An 18,400-nucleotide genomic window follows, 5' to 3' on the forward strand; every position below is an offset into this window, starting at 1 on the left:
ACTATGCCCTGTGGCCCTCGACCGAGCAAGTGAACTATGTGCCTTTCAAGGCCATATACACCTGTACTAGAACAAACAGGCCAGGGTTTTACTGTAATGCTATTAGTTTAAATGCCATCTCTGCTCAATTACCATTGAGTTTTGATGAGACAGGCAGTAGTTTAGTCTATATATGTTTAATGCATTGAGCGCTATGAGACCACTAGCACCTACTGTTTAAACTGATTTCGATTATTTATAATCATGCATTCTAAATAGGTATTTTTTACCTTTCAATACTCACTCATTTGTCCTTAATACCTGTAATTCTTTATCAGATATGCTGCAGCCCGTTAATATCTGTTCTGATTTAAGAATTTAATGCTATTTCACCATCAATGCATATGACTTACACTGACCTCTATCGTGCATGTTTAGCATGTGTTAAATCCTTGTCTATGTTATCCGCTTTTTGTTTACCCCCGTCTGTTTATCCCCGTCTCCGTGGCGACGTTTGACAGACCCGGAACGAGCGGCTTACATGACTCCTGATAGGCGCGTAATCATAGTGACAGCCTATAGGAGCGTGGCTTTGAGGAGGAGTTACCCTATCGAAATACGCGAGTGAGACGCGAGGCTCACGCGTCACACCACCGCGCTCCCAATAGCAGCGCTGGTGTGATTTTCACCTCCCTCCAGCCTTTTTGTTTACTAGGCTCACTCGGCAACGCATCTGCTGCACCGCATCATGCTGATTAACGTTGTCAGCTATACTCGAGTATGTTACTCCACGTGATCTCTCTCCCTATCAGGATCGAGTATATTAACATCTCCTCGCCAGCCGTCGGTACCTCCCCAGATGGCCAGGACGCCGGCCAGGAGTACCGACAGTCAGGTAAGGAGGACCCTCGCGTTTTTGCTAGTGGGTTTACAACAGTGCTAGCTGCCCTTCACCATTTAATTACTTTGATTGGTCTAGATGACCATGTTCTGTCTGCTTATTTAAGGCACAGGGGCTATGTTGTTTTTATCTCGTGCAATTTATGTATTAATGTGTGTCCTACATGTTTTCTAGAGCGGTGCTTCATTCTTCCCCTGAGCCACAGCCAGGTGGGGTGAGGCCATCTTACCTTACATGTTTAGGTAAGAGTTTACTAACATTTGGTAGTTACTAACTTTTTACCCAAATGTCTTTATATCAAGGTTGCATTCAGGTAGTGCTTTTTAACAACATACTGTCATGTTCCAGTCCAAAGCATATTTGATGGTTGGACTATGTGGCCCATTTTTACTTGTAAACCTTTTCTCTCACCCACTTCCTACAGTGTTCTGCACAGACTGTAAGGACACCCAGAACGTTCAGGTGACTGTCTGCACTTGTTGTGTGTTCTCGGGGTGTTACTTTTTTCACATGGTGTAGTAGCTTTTATTTGTAGTTATTGGTCCTGAAGAAAGCAATGACAAAATAAGTCGTTGAATTGCTGAAACTAGTCGACCACACTGTCCTGAGACTGTCCACATAATTGGTCAGTCAGCAGGCGTACTGTTTTTAACATTGGTACGGTAAGCACAATTGGAATAAATCATTGTGTGGTGCTTAGCCTTAACCAATTTTAAATCCACTCCTTTTGGTTTTTTGTTCCCTCACATCTTCTTTTGCACTGCACACCCCAGTCCCATCTTGTCTACCACTCACCTACATCGAGTGGTACACCACACTGTCGTCTCCTTACTCTAGTGAGGATACCCCCTACCACCGGGTTGACCTCCTAGGAGAGTACCGATAATCTCTGACGGGTGGTACGGATAAAATCCCAAATGATGAAGGGCGGATCCGAATGGTGACTGATGGGTATTTGTCCTCATCCACAGAGAGCTCTCTATGTCACTACCTGGTTGTAAGGGTGAGTTCTGGTCTGGTTTCTTGTATATGGGCACACTTACCTGAGACCCTCTGGTACCTTTGGTGTATATTGGTTCTGTTGGGGATAGTACCCAGAGCTTGGTCTTTAAATCTCCCCCAGGTCCCCCTCTACCGTTTTGTGTTTGCCTTTTCATGATTGGCCGATCCTTAATTTGATAATATCACCTATTGGAGTGGTCCCTAAAAAAGATCCGGGACAATTCAGGCTTATTCAACACTTGTCATGGCCGGAAGGGTCGTCTGTAAATGATTTTATTGATCCAGATGCTATTTCAGTCTCTTATTCCTCAGTTGACGTGGCCATGTCACTTGTTGTGACCGCGGGCGCAGCTGCTGAGATGGCCAAGTGTGATATAAAGTCTGCTTTCCGGCTGCTGCCTGTCCATCCGGATGACTGGTGTCTACTAGGTATACAATTTTCAGGAAAATGGTATGTGGACAAGGCTTTGCCGATGGGTTGCTCCATTTCATGTGCTCTTTTTGAGTGTTTCAGTACTTTTTTACAATAGTACTTTACTCATCAGTCTGGTCACTCACTGGTAACGCACTACCTAGATGACTTTTTCTTTGTCGGGTCCCCGGGCTCCACGGAGTGCCAGTCTGCTCATGACACTTTCCAAGGGCTCATGGAGGATCTGGGAGTTCCTTTGGCTCCCGGGAAAACTATGGGTCCTGCCACTGTTTTGTCCTTTTTGGGAATTGAACTTGATTCTGTGGCAATGCGGGCTCGCTTGCCTGAGGATAAAAAAGTGAAGATGCTGGAGTTGCTGGAAACCATGTTGTCAAAACGGAAAGTGTTGGTGAGAGATATTCAGGTGTTGCTAGGCCATCTCAATTTTGCGTGTAGGGTCGTGAGAGCAGGAAGGGCTTTTTGTCGCAGATTGGGCAGGGCTCTTGCAGGTCAACATTTGCCTCACCATCGTGTTCGCTTGTTTGCTGGTGTCAAGGAAGATTTGAGAATGTGGAAATGTTTTCTCTCTTCTTTTAATGGTGTTCCTTTGGTTCAGGATGTTGACTTCCAGTGGGATGTGCAAATTTTTTCGGATGCAGCAGGCAGTGAAGGATTTAGTCTGTATTGGAATGGGAGATGGTGTGCAGAACGATGGCCTGATGAGTGGCTGAATGGTGGTCGCAGCATTACCTTTTTGGAGCTTTTCCCTTTGCTGGTGGCTTTGACCCTGTGGGGGGAGGTTTTGGCACACAAGAAGGTGCTTTTTCGTGTGGACAACATGGCTGTGGTGGAGATTGTTAATCGACAGTCTGCCAAGGATGAACAGGTCTTGAAGCTCATGAGAGTCTTCGTTCTGGGCTGTTTGAAACACGACATTCACTTTCGTGCTTTGCACATTCCTGGTGTGGACAATGACATTGCGGATGCTCTGTCTCATTCACAGTGGGGGAGATTCCGTGGACTGGCGAGGGAGGCAGACAGATCACCAACCCCGATGCCGATTCATCTGTGGCACGTAGGCAACGTCGGGTCTTACAACTGGTGGTAGGTTCTCTGTCTGTGTCTACGCGTTCTGCTTATTCTCTGGCTTGGAGGGAGTTTCTGGAGTCCGGCGCTTGCAGGCGTGAGGAGGTTTGGCGTCGTTCTGAGGACGTGGTAAATTTCATTTTAGATCTCATGGATAAAGGTTTGACCAGGGTAACCATTGCAGGTAAATTGGCAGGGATAGCTTTCATGGGTAAGTTGGTTTGGGGTTATTCTCCTTCAGCGGGCGAGATTGGCAGGAGAATGCTTTAGGGCTGGGCTAGACAACTAGGTCGCACCAGTAGATTTAGGGCTCCTTTATCTTGGCAGATGCTGGCTCGGCTGATAACTATTCTGCCTTCAGTTTGTACAGATGACTTTGAGTCCTGCTTATTCTCTTTGTTAATGGCATTTATGTTTTTGGGAGCTTTTAGGGTTTCGGAGTTGTTGGGCTCAAAATGTAAGTGTGGACTTTTTTGGCATGATGTGTTTTGTGCTGATGAGTGGGTGCATGTTTGGTTGGCTAGCTCCAAAACTGATCAGAAGAAGAAAGGGAAAGGAGTGTGGTTGGAAGCGCGCTCTCCGAGGATTACTTTCCCTTTACTTTTGGCTCGGCGCTGGCGTTCTTTATCAGGGGGTGGTGATGATGCTCTTGTTTTTCAGCATATTGATAGCACTCCTGTTACAGCATACCAATTTCGCATGCTCTTGCGCAAGGCGTTACACCACTTGGGCCTAGATGGGAATTTATATGGTACACATTCTTTCCGGATTGGTGCTGCAACTGAAGCTTTTAATAGAGGTTGGACGCAAAGGGATATCATGAGGTTGGGGCGTTGGTCTTCAAACTGCTTTCAGCGCTATGTGAGAAGTCAAGCGGAGGATGCGCATGCGTCATCTTCTTTTCCATGAGCTTTAACTCTGTTTTCTTTTATAGGATCTGTAGCTGGGCCCCGTTCTCCAGTGGTGACAGTCTGGATAGTTGGGCATTCCTTCGTGAAATGGGCCCGAGTCCAGGCGGCGCAGAGTTACTTCGGAGAGCTTCTGGGTTTTAATGCTCGCATGTTCAATTTGGTTTGGAAAGGGAAAGGGGGTATGCTCTGGAGAGAGTTAATTCCATGCATCAACAACAGTATGGTGGGCGGGTTATGTCCTGACATTCTGGTGATTCATTTGGGGGAGAACGATCTTTGTACCACTAAGGGTGTTGTATTGCTGCGAGCTATCAAGAAAGATTTGAGTCTCATCAAGGAGTTTTGGGCTGGTTGCCATGTTTTCTGGACTGAACTAGTTCCGCGTAGGTTTTGGAGAGGAGCGGTAAATCCAAGAGCCGTAGATAGAGCCAGGAAAAAGGTAAATTCTGAGGTTTCTAGATGTTGCCGTTGTCTTGGTTTCAGCAGGATCTCTCATAGAGAGATTCGATTTGAGACAGTTGAATTTTTCAGGGATGATGGTGTTCACCTTTCCAGAGTGGGGATGGATCTCTATTTGTTGGAGTTGCGTGAAGTTTTGGCACGTTCACTGGCAATGCAGCGTTGAGCTTTGTTCGTTTCTGCTTCTATTTTCCTGGTTGGGGGGGCAGAAAGGGGGGTGGTGTAGTTTCCTCCCCCCCCTACCTTTCTGGGTGGCGGGGTTTTTGTTGTCTCTGTGCGGTTTATTGTAAAGTTTTGGTGAGTATTGGTCTGATTCATTGATTGACAGGTACAGGGGAAGTTGGTCATAGTTTGACCGTTCAGGTTTTGGGGGGTATTGACAGGGGTGAAGGGTCAGGCAGGGTTTTTGGTTATCGAGGGCCTGGCATTCATTATGTGATTGGGGTGTTGATGACGTAATGGGTTAAGTGATGACGTAATGATTTGATTGATGACATAATGCTTTATTGATGATGTTATGTTTATAATGTTATTGTAATGTTTTAATGCTGTATTGTTGGGTGGGGGAGGGGCCAAAGAATTTTAGGGGAGGGGGTGGGGGCGGGGTTTGTAGTTAATTATTTATTTAGTGAGGTATAGTTTTTGTAAGGCGTTGCCAGGGTTTTATATATTGTAATGTGCACCTGTTTCCTAATAAAGCGGCCTTTTTCACACTCAAACATTTTGGTCTACTTTTCTCCCACCCCTCGCCCTCCCTCCCAAGGGGGGCTTGGGGGAGGGAGCTGACCGAAGGGAGGTCTCCTCCCCCGGGCAGTTTGGGAGGGCTACGAGGGGTTACGCAGCAAGTCAGAATTTTCTGGAATTGGGCTGGCCTAGTAGGTTTTGCCAGCCTAATTATAAATTCATGTTTCCCCGCCTCCTAGCCACCAGGTCACCAAACCTAAAATGGTGGCTAGGAGGCGGGGAAACATGAATGAGGACAGTTAGCATTTCTTGTCCCTCCCTCCCTCCCTCTATATTTTTTGCTCTTCCCTTGGGGTTTTTTCCTTCTCCATTTTTTTTATGGTAGGGATTTTTGATTTCTTTATTTTTATAATTCCCCTTTTTGTGATCCAAAGGCTGTTTTCTTGTTAATTGGTGTACAGGGGGGTTTTGTGGTTTGTATTGTCGTTAGGAACAGGTGCTGTGCGGGGTTTTTGTTGTCTCGGTGCGGTTTATTGTAAAGTTTTGGTGAGTATTGGTCTGATTCATTGATTGACAGGTACAGGGGAAGTTGGGCATTGTTTGACCGTTCAGGTTTTGGGGGGTTTGACAGGGGTGAAGGGTCAGGCAGGGCTTTTGGTTATCGATGGCCTGGCTTTCATTATGTGATTGGGGTGTTGATGACATAATGGGTTAAGTGATGGCGTAATGATTTGATTGATAACGTAATGCTTTATTGATGATGTTATGTTTATAATGTTATTGTAATGTTTTAATGCTTTATTGTTGGGTGGGGGAGGGGCCAAAGAATTTTAGGGGAGGGGGTGGGGGCGGGGTTTGTAGTTAATTATTTATTTAGTGAGGTATAGTTTTGTAAGGCGTTGCCAGGGTTTTATATATTGTAATGTGCACCTGTTTCCTAATAAAGCGGCCTTTTTCACACTCAAACATTTTGGTCTACTTTTCTCCCACCCCTCGCCCTCCCTCCCAAACCATCTATGCACAAATCCTGATTCCGCGAGATTGATTGACGTTTCTTACTGGGAATTCAACTTGTTGCACACCATAGGGACAATAACTTATGCACAAACTGTTAACCCTCGGGAAGTTAGAACGGTTACCACAAAACATACAGCTGCGTCATTACTCCAACAACACGTTCTTCCTCGAGGTGGACTGTAAAGTCTTAATGATCTTGTTACTCACACCTGTCTCGTGCATGAAACTTCCTTAATTTTCTTTCTCGACAGAATGCACAAGGCAGCACTGACAAAACCGCTATAAATCCTTCTAATTTGTACTAAGATAACAATTTGCATATACCACCGTAATTAACTTGCAGTTCAGTGTGTTTTTTTACAGCCAGGTAAAAAATAGCTCAAAGGCAGACATCTATAAAATCGTCTGCAATGCCTCGACGTGGCTGTCAAACGCCGCGTGCCTGCTTCCTTCAAAGCACCTCACTGAACACGGTCTAAAAAAAAAAGAATTTCCTGTGTGTATATTAACAGAAGACTTTTGTCTTTGAATTATAATAAATTATTTAGGTAGGCCTGCTAGAAAGCACTCCATCTTGTCATCCATCTCTTGAATGTCACCATCAAGAGCGGATGTTCTGATTAGTGTAAGAAAAGCGGATTCTTAGGTCTCGCGGTATTAATAGATTGATTAATTTCAGCAATGAGATGGCTGAGGCCAGGGCGGGGGGGGGTTGAAGGTCATTCCACTCCAGATGGTGCTTTAATATATTTACAGGACTCGGGGCCTCCTGGCATTTTTCAATTTCTTATCAACTGTAGAGCTCCACTTAGAACCAATCACACCTAGAAGCTAGCAGCGGCAATTTGCCGACAAAATTAAATGCAGAGCATTAGAATTCTGCTCTTAAACAGCAGCCAGAGTGCGCCGGGGTGAAGGCACAGCTCTTGGCGTGCGCTGATTTGCAGTGAGTGATAACACCCGCGTGTCATAAATTCAATCAAAGCTCTGCAGATTGGGAGGCCAAGTAAAGTTTGCAGAGTTTGATTTAAGAAACTCTTTGCCGCTGAAAACAAGAGCATTTTTCTATAATCGAATATAAAAATGCAGGTCTCCCGCTGCCTGATGCCCGAATAATCTTCTGGGCATTCGATTTATCCAAATAAAAAATGCGTTTGCATTCTTGTCATACCTAGTGACGCAGTACAGTTTGGGAGAGAGGGGTGGGGGGAGAGTGAGCAGACTCAAAAACCCTTCAAGTGTGAAAAAGGCCGCTTTATTGGAACAGGTGCACATTTACAAAATACACAAACTCGGCAACCGCCTCACAATCTAAACCACAACCCAAGTTTTTGTTCGTTTTATTTCAAACCCCAAACCCCGCCCCCACCCCACACCCTCCATCACACCCACCCCCACCCGTACATACCCAACACAAAACCATACAAACCCCAATAACATTATAACATTATAACATCACCTAATGAATATAAATTCTTACATCTCTGACTATAAACCAACTGAACATATCCCTCGAGCCATATTCTCCGAACCCCACCTCAATCAGTCTGAACAATCCCCAAACAAGAACCGATACACTAACGGGTCCAACTTGGCCCAAAACTGACGATCACATAGCAAAACCGCCACGCACCTGTCCCAAGCGACAAAGAACAACGTAAAAACCCCATGAACACATGTTTCAAACAGCAGCCTAAAAGAAATAAATAAATAATAGAAAAAATCCCCTAAAAAACGGGAGGGAGGGAGGGACAAAAATTTCTAAGCTCAACCGGCCACCAGGTCACCAAGCCTAAAATGGTGCCCGGAGCGAGGAGCCCCGCCCATTTATAGGGGAGCGCACAATACAACTAAAACCAGCCCAAAAACGCCCAAAAAGAACCTGCTAGAAGAAATACCCCCACCCAGATCTCCCAAACCGCCCGGGGGAGGAGACCTCCCGGGGGTCGGCTGCCCTCCCCCAAGCCCCCCTTGGGAGAGAGGGGTGGGGGGAGAGTGAGCAGACTCAAAAACCCTTCAAGTGTGAAAAAGGCCGCTTTATTGGAACAGGTGCACATTTACAAAATACACAAACTCGGCAACCGCCTCACAATCTAAACCACAACCCAAGTTTTTGTTCGTTTTATTTCAAACCCCAAACCCCGCCCCCACCCCACACCCTCCATCACACCCACCCCCACCCGTACATACCCAACACAAAACCATACAAACCCCAATAACATTATAACATTATAACATCACCTAATGAATATAAATTCTTACATCTCTGACTATAAACCAACTGAACATATCCCCCGAGCCATATTCTCCGAACCCCACCTCAATCAGTCTGAACAATCCCCAAACAAGAACCGATACACTAATGGGTCCAACTTGGCCCAAAACTGACGATCACATAGCAAAACCGCCATCCAGAAATGTGGGGTGAAAGACTGATACGAGAGAGCCCCACCCTTCTGCCCCCCCACTGACCTAAAACAGGGGGGGGGGGTACGAGGGAGACCAATGTAGAAAAAAGGAGGGGGAAACCACTACAACACCGACCACCACTTATTCACCAACCAACTGTTGCACCGTCAAACAGCGAGATAGAACCTCCCGCAACTCCAAAAGATATAGGTCCATACCCATACGGGACAAATGTACGCCGTCCCCCCGAAAAAATTCCACCGCATCATATTTAATGTCACTATGGACGATGCGACCGAAACCCAGGTCCCTACAAAAACGAGAAACCTCCAGATTCACCTTCCTCCGGGATTTGTCCACCGCCTTCGGTTTCACCGCATACCTCCAAACCCTCCGCGGCACCATTTCCGTCCAAATAACATGACAACCCGACCACTGGCTGTGTAATAAGGCCAAATCCTTTTTAATTGCCCGGAGCAGGACAACCCCTTTAACAGAACCCATGTCATTCTCACCCAAATGAAGCACAAGAACATCCGGGCAAACTCCCCCTACCAACCAGGAATTCAAGGCAGGGATAAGTTCTTTCCATAGCATACCCCCCTTACCCTTCCAAACCACATTAAACAAACGATCATTGAAACCCAACGATGAACCAAAATAACTCTGACGAGCTTGAACTTGAGCTCTCTTAATGAAGGAATGGCCCACGATCCAAACTGTAACGTAAGCAGCCCGAGGACCAGCCACAGAACCTGTAAAAGAAAACAGAATCAGACAGGCGAAACAGATGAAGACGCCAGCGCTCCAGCAGCCTCATTACGAACATAGCGCCGAAAACAATTCGAAGTCCAGCGCCCCAGACCCATGATGTCCTCCCTCGACCAGCCCCTGTTGAAGGCTTCCGTGGCCGCCCCAATTCGAAAAGAGTGAGTACCGTATGAAGACCCATCCAAACCAATATGTCGCAGCGCTTTACGCAGCACCATGCGCAGTTGATAATTTGTCACACCAGAACCATTAGCATGGCGAAAAACTTGAAGATCCAAAGGCCCACCCGACAGTTTCCTCCAACAAACAGCCCATTTTAAAGGGCACGTTTCCGGAGTTGAAACCGACTCCAACCAGACACCCTTGCCCAAACTCCTCTGATCCGTTTTGGAGTGTGAGAGCCAGATGTGGACCCCCCGCTCCGTTATTTGAACATCCCCCCACAGAAGGCCAGGAGAGGACCTGTTGCCAAGCAATTCAGACACACGAAAGGCTCCAAAAAACATCCACACCATCAACGTGGCAAACAAACACGCTTCCACTCGGTCAGTGCACACAACCGGGAGAACAGAAATAACCTGAAACAGCCTTTGCCAAGACAAAGGGGATCTCAAAGTGCGAATAGCACCACTCTCTCTAGACCACCCCTCCAACATTCTCCTACCCAACTCCCCAGCCGACGGAGAGTAACCCCACAAAAGCTTACCCATGAAAGAAACTCCAGCCAGTTTACCGGAAATAGTAATTCTAGACAACCTCTTATCCATAAAAACCAAAATGAACTGTACCACATCCTCCGACCGTTGCCAATCCAGTTCCCTCCAACAAGCACCTGACTCCAAAAATTCCTTCCAGGCTAACTCATACGCCGTCCTCGTGGAAGGGGCCAGGGAACCTAAAACCAGGTGAAGGACCCGGTGTTGCCTACCGTCCACAGGTATTCCGGCATGGGAGTCGGCTCCTCGTCTGCCTCCAAAGCAAGCCCACGGAATCTCTCCCACTGTGAACGAGACAAAGCATCCGCAATGTCATTGTCCACGCCAGGAACGTGCAGGGCCCGAAAACCAATATCATGTTTCAGACAACCCAACACAAACACTCTCAGAAGTTTCAAAATCTGGGGATCTCTGGCCGACTGTTTGTTAATCACCTGAACCACAGCCATATTATCGATCCGAAAGAGGACCTTTTTGTGTGCCAACTCCGCCCCCCACAGTGTGACCGCAACAACCACAGGAAAAAGTTCCAGAAAGGCAATACTCCTACCACCATTCTTCCATTGCATGGGCCACTGTTGAGCACACCACCGTCCTTGCCAGTAGAGACCAAAACCCTCACTACCAGCGGCATCAGAGAAGATCTGTACCTCCCAACACCAATCCACCTCCCAACACAAAGGCACACCATTGAAGGAATGTAAGAAGAAGACCCACATTCGTAAGTCCTCTTTCACACCCGCTGACAGTCTCACCCTATGATGTTGAAGGGAATGACCAGACAAGGCTCTGCCTAACCGCCTACAGAAAGTCCTACCCGCCCGAACCACTCTGCAGGCAAAATTCAGGTGTCCCAGCAAAACCTGTATCTCTCTCACAAACACCTTCTCTTTCCCCAACATAGTTCCAACCAGCTCAAGCATTTTTTGTTTCTTGTCCAATGGAAGACGAGCCTGCATCAAATGAGAGTCAAGCTCGATCCCCAAAAAAGACATGGTCGCGCAAGGACCCATGGTCTTCTCCGGAGCCAATGGCACACCCAAGTAACTCATCAATGATTGAAACGATGTGAGAGCCGCTTGGCAAACAAGCGAATTGGCAGCACCTACAAAAAAGAAGTCGTCCAAATAGTGAGTGACGAGGACATGGCCACTCTGTGTAGTAAACCACCATTGAAGAAATGTGCTGAAAGTTTCGAACAACGCACAAGACATGGAACAGCCCATTGGCAACGCCTTGTCCACGTACCATTTTCCAAGGAAATGGATGCCCAGAAGACACCAGTCTTCAGGATGGACTGGAAGGAGCCGAAATGCGGATTTGATGTCGCATTTTGCCATCAGAGCATCAGGGCCCGCAGAGACAACCAGCTGCATGGCTACATCCACCGATGAATAGGATACCGATGCAGCTTCAGTGTCAATGAAATCATTCACCGACCCACCTTCAGGCCACGATAGGTGTTGAATGAGCCGGAACTGACCAGGCTCCTTCTTGGGGACTACACCAATAGGGGATACAATTAGGTTCACCAGAGGCCAATCCTCAAACGGGCCCGCCATTCGACCCTCACTTACTTCCTTGTCCAATTTCGACTGTACAATATCAGGGTGTTCACTCGCTGACTTCAAATTCTTGGACCAACGTCGTAAACGCGGTACTTCATACCCCAAACGAAACCCCATCTGAAAACCCAGCAACAAGACCGACCGCAGCTCGGCAGGCTCGTAGTCCCGTAAAGCAGCGGCCAGTCGAGTAACATTAACCGGTGTACGAGCCTTTGGGCCCAGCACCGGATGAAGACTTCCCTCCCCTGGGAGCTGAGGGTTGCTGAGGTGGCACGAAAGTTCCTGAACTCTGTTGAGAACCCTGGGGCCCTGGAGTCCTAGGACCCCAGCAACGGGATAACGGATGACTCTTCCTCCCACATTGTGAACATTCGTGACGGAATTTACAGAACTGTCTAGTACAGGTCCCGGTATTAAAATCCCAACACGTGCCGATAGGCGACTGGGTAGTAGAGATGGCCCCCACCCCTCCCCGGGTGGGACGGGACTGAAAGGGACGATATAATATAGGAAGACCGCTGGCTGTAAAAATGGTTTTACCAGAGGCAGACGACCCCATCGTCTGCTGCCAAAGGTCAGAGTCCAACTCTCCCCATTTCGCCTCAGGATCCCAAGCCATACGTGCCCTAAACTCCTCATCATATTGAGCCCAAGCAAAATCATTCCTAGTTAGCTGAGCCTTACGGATAACATCCATGTACTTAAATAAGGACACGCAGCGCTCAGGGAATTTTTCACAATAGACGCTGGCAAAAATTAAAAAGGCCGCCGTCCAATTTTCTATAGTCAGAGGCACTTTAGGGCGTTTAGCCAACTCAAACTCCTCCTCCTTGGAACCCTCTTTAGCCCGGACCTCCCTGTGGAGTAATTTCAACAGTTCCACATACTCACCGTTCCATATCCTCTCTTTCGTACTGAGCATCAAATGAGCCCCCAAAGGCTTCGTAACACCCATGTACGGCAACTTTTTGATTTTAAGTTCTTTACTGTGAAGTACATTTTTCGTAGCGCCCAAACCAACCGTGGACGTGCCACTATCCACTTTCTCACCTGTATTGATATCATCCCCGTTTGTACCTACACCTTGATCTCGTACAACACGTCCTTTATGTAATTTGCCATCCTTTTCAGTGGATATTAAATCAACACCAACACCAATAGACACCATATTGGGCCGCACGGCCTGAACCACATTCTCACCTGGACGTAAAAGAGGCGGGTGACTGGTTTCCGTCCTCCACGCCGTCTGTGCACCGTCGTCCGCCCTCCGAGGAGCCCTCACCGCGGGGCCGAGCACTCGTGGCCTTGACGATTCCACACGACTCCGAACCACTTGGTCCTGTAACATGTCACGAGAAACATTAACATGCCCCCCCCCAGACACCAACTCACGAACTTCGCCCTCTTCAGGGCTATCCTCATCATAATCTAAAATGAGTGATTCCTCCAACTGAGGGGGGGGAACAACCACTGAAGTCTGCCTTGACTCCACCGTTTTCGAACGACCATGGGCCTTACCAGCCCTCACTCTGGACCTAGGTGGGGAGGACGACTGAACTCGTCTATACATCCCCCCACCAGAACTACTGACAACCTGTTGACTTCCAGAAAAAGATAAACCAGTAGTATAAACACCACGTGGCACGAGAGAGGTCGCACTTAACCCGCTCCCATGTACAACGCTGGAATCCACCGCTGAGGCCGGGAAGGTCGTGCCGGACCCGGATGTACCGCCCATGTCGAAATCCCTCGTTGGGCCCATCGAGGTCGTAGTAAACCTGCATGTGATGGCCATGGCGGGATCCCTCGAAGGTATGGGACGTGCCGCGCTAGGCTCCACCCGCACTTCTCCTCGGCGTACCCGGGCTGCCTGCCGCCCTGCCAAGTCTGCTGCCGTAGGTCGAGCTTCGTCCTGTAAAGAAAAAGGCCGGACTGGTGTGCCGGGTCCCTCACAAAAACCAACTCTATGTGCAGAAGACAGACCGCCAACAGTAAAACCGCCACCCCTGCCAGCCACCATAAAACTTCCAGAACTAACAGCACTTTTTCTTTTTAAAGCATCGCAAAGCCGAGGAGACGGCGGACAAACCTCCTCATCCGAGCTACCATCCAACACAGCCTGAATAATCCGCGAAGCCGTTCCCTGAGGATCCCAATCCTGAACCCCCCCAACAGCAACAGCACCCCGAGATGCAGGCCCCGAAACCACCGTCCTACCAGGACACTGAAACTCCCCCGCCAGCCTATAAAAAGACCCCTCTCCCTCCTCACGTTGCTGAACAACCTCCTCTCCACTCGCCACCCCCCGATAGGAAGGTCTTCCACCACCTCCAACCGGCGGTAACCCCCCACCGACCCGACCACAGCACCCAAATCCCCACCAGGTATCAGCAAGTCAGACCGCCCAACACCCTCTCCCAAACCCATCTGGGCCCATTCCCCCTCCCCCAAGGAACTGCAACCCCCGGACACAGCTTCCCCCCCAACAGATCCCGAGGGAGAGAACAATAACGGACTCTGCATATCCCTCCCCACAGAACGAACGAGCACGCCACGGCCCTCAGGCCCTCCAACACCAGCCTCCGAAAACAAAGGACGCGCTATGGGCACACCTACCGCACCACCGTCAACCGTTAAAGGGCCTTGAACCACATGGCGGCGTATAACGCTCAAAGGAGCGACCACCTCCTGCACGTCCTGACCCGAAACACCCCGTAACGGTTGCCGCGCCACAGAAACCACATCCAAAATGGCCTCCGCCCGCCCCGTCTGTGTGACGTCAGTCCTCACCCCCGCGGAGGCAGAAGCCGAACGCCGCGTGCAACCACGTTGCCTGGAAGCACGACGGCCCCGCAAAACGGGAGCAGAGGCTGCTCTTTCCCGCAAACCCACCTCGGAAACCTCCCCCTCCCCATGAGGAAAACCCCCTTCCCCTGCCACCTCCAACAACGAGGAATCCAAAGAAACAGCCGGATCAGAAGAACTAGCATCACTCCCCCGCCGGGCCCTGGAACCCGCCCGCCGAGTCCTGGAACGACCCCGCTCACTTACCCCATCCTGCCTCCGACGTTTCGGAGAGTAACATGCTGCCACCACAGCCGACACCCTCGCAGAGGCCTCCCGCTGGGGGCGCGGGGTCTCAGTCTGACCCCGATCGCCAATGACCAGGTCCAAACGCCCGCCTCGCTAAGTAACACTCGGTAATCTTCACCAGACATGACCACGAATCAGAAATCGCAAGAGAACAAGACAAAAATTACAAAAATTTCTAAGCTCAACCGGCCACCAGGTCACCAAGCCTAAAATGGTGCCCGGAGCGAGGAGCCCCGCCCATTTATAGGGGAGCGCACAATACAACTAAAACCAGCCCAAAAACGCCCAAAAAGAACCTGCTAGAAGAAATACCCCCACCCAGATCTCCCAAACCGCCCGGGGGAGGAGACCTCCCGGGGGTCGGCTGCCCTCCCCCAAGCCCCCCTTTGTTTCAATGTGTGAAGGCGAGCGCGGCAGATCGATAATAATACACGCACCTGTAAACAAGGTTAAAAAAACGTACATTGTGTGGAGCGAGCATGCGTTAATACCACAGCACAAAGCGTACATTCTTTACAAGGCCAATCACTGAAAAGTCTTAGACATAAGGTAATCACCTGGGATTGTTGTCTAGGTGACTTCTTACGTTGACAGAGTCGGACTGCAGGAGTGTTTCCATTGTGATGGAATTGCCTCTCGAAGTCTTATGATCTTCCAAGAGCTGCTCTGCATACACATGAGATTTGAAAAGCATTGCTTTCATGGTTTAGGTTCTAGCCCTTGTAACCAGCTGTTAAGTTTAGCCAGAGATGCACCGCCACGAATCTCATGAACATGTGCGTGTTAAGGAGCAGAGGAGGAGGGAGGGATGCACAGAGTGTGAGTATTGCCTGGACTCAGGCCTCACCCATTAGACAGACATGCTACACTGAACATCTGAATGAAGACAAGGAGGACTACAAGTCCCATGGAACCACTGGACTCCCAAAGGCTTATAAATGGTGGCAGACATCTTGAATGCTTACAGTGCAAGTTGTTCATGGGCCATAGCTCCCTGCTAGGCATTCCTGAGACACGGATTCATTTATTTGTCTTCTTTTTCCCTTTTTAGGTGCTGTGTCAAGATTCAGAGCGACTGTGTTAGCAGCAGTGCTTAATTTGTGCCGGTGCTTATCACCGGCACTTATTTCCCATGGCCGGGTCTACATGTGATATCAGCTCATTAAGGTCACACTGTCTCCTGGCAAAGAGCTGATATCGCATGTACATCCATTCCTGCCTGGTTTCAGTTTTGCCTGATTGGGATTGGTGCGTAAGATATTTACATTTGGAGGCACTGCACGGGTGAAGTCTCTGCCTCAGCATAACAGCAATAATAGTAGCAACCAATGACTGATTGAAAATGGATTTTAAGCCCACCCCGCTCCTCCTTGTCTGCGTAGAATCGTCAAGTGTTCCCTCCCGAGTCAGACCAATGCAGAGCAGAGTCCCCACATTTCACTCCCCCAGCTTATTGCGTAGCTGCAGCGCTTAGTCGACGAAACAAGCAAGCAGCGTGTAGCGCAGCAGCAGGCCTCTGTTTTAAACCAAATTTCAGTAAGTAAGTAATGATTTTGTTTTCTTAACAGACACTCACTGTAGAGCTAATTTTTGGGTATTTTGAAAATAAAAGCATTTTCGGAAAGGGAGCGGGCAGGGTTGGGGGTGGGGATGGCCCTCTTTACTTCTCTGGGTTTTTGGAATGCCCACAATCCCATCTCCCAATTAAATAGCCACAAAGTATTTAGTGAAGCATTTCACAAAACGTAAACCAGCAGTGTCTGACTGGGATCAATAAAGAATTGCCCACTGACGAGCACAGACCAGGTAAATTGTACATGGGGTTTTCGAACGCCAGTGCCTGCTGCTCGTGCCCTCTCTTGCGGTTAATTCGAAGAGTTGTGTACTCCTTTTGCTCCTATTGTACACATCGCTCCGTCCTCTCTGTTTGCTTTCCCCTCTGTCATCCAGAGGCCGCTGGGGAAATATGACGGTTTCCCTACAGCCAGCACCTCTGAAAAGCTAGAAGAGCTGGTAGAGAGTCAGCCAGGGTATTTAGTACTCCTCCTGTCATACAACTCAGTGCTGAAAAAGGCATAAAGTGGAATCGAGAATATGCAGAATTTAGGGTCGGACTGGGACAGAAAATATGCGCAGGCACCAAAGTAAAAGTTGCCCTCATTAGTGAATTAGTCAACTAGAAAATAAACCAAATTGAGGCACCTTTGAACTTGTAAAGAACGCTGTATAAGTACTTTTAAGATATGGAAGTCCTCGTGAATTTGAGTTTGCTGTAGATAATGTTTGGTTCAATACCAGGGAAATCAACAGTAAATACCAGCCCAGTAGACCATAAAACAGGCCCACAAACAGCCCCATAAAATGGCCCATACTTTGACGTGTCAGATCAGCCCATACTACCTGACTGCCCCTTTATAAATATAGACCTGTCCAAGCCTGGCAGCCTTGGTACTCTGCACGCCAACATTCAGTAGCACCAACCATTCTCTTCTTAGTAAAACTTTGAGCCCCGGGACTTATTCTTTTACAAATTAGGTACTGGTTAGCAGATGCTACCACACTAGGTTTTCCACTGTCTTGACCCATTCATCTTCTCCTGGGTCTCCTTGTAATTTACATTGTAATGTGAGATGTAATTAAGTTCAGAAAAATATGGAAGCTCACGTCTGTGTGATGTGCATCTTGACATTTTTTGAGTTACAGTTTAGTTCAATCTCCAAATCTGTGAGATGTTAGGTTTTGAATATCGTGACCAGCCTCTGAAGCAAAACAAGAGAGGTGAAGAGAAGCTTTGCCCTGACTGGTCTCCGACAAGTGCAAAATAGATGGATATGAGAAGAAAGATCCTAGTAAGAAAGAATGCTTCAAATGAACGTAGCTCAGTGAAAGATATTGAACTTTGTGTGTCTCCATAGGTACAGGCTGCTCATGATCTTCATCAGAGAATTCTCGCACAATTGGCGCCAAATGAGAGGAGGGACATTTACTTTCTCGGAGTATATGGGCCACTGGAAAGGACTTCTGACTGCAAAGATGATACCAAGTAAGAATGACTGTGACTGGATTTCCACTTCATCGTTCTTATCTTCTGTGTATCCTGCGTAGCACTGATGTCTAAGATACCGCTCAGTAACCGGTCTTCCCCACTAAATATTAACCTCAAGCTGAATAACTTGTAAGGTGCACCCTATTAATGATGATGAGCAACTGGCCAAAGGAGCACAAGCTGCCCAACACTGAAGTCAGATAAGAGTGATTTTACCAAACCTATATTCTTTATTTCAAGGTTCTTGGCATAAGGAAGAATACAGTTTATACTTCATAAAAAACATCATTGGGCTGCCCAAACCTAATCTGCACCACTGGCCATGTTACCTCCCATTTGCTTTCCT

This window comes from Lissotriton vulgaris, chromosome 12, assembly GCF_964263255.1.
Source record: "Lissotriton vulgaris chromosome 12, aLisVul1.2, whole genome shotgun sequence".
NCBI lineage: Eukaryota > Metazoa > Chordata > Amphibia > Caudata > Salamandridae > Lissotriton > Lissotriton vulgaris.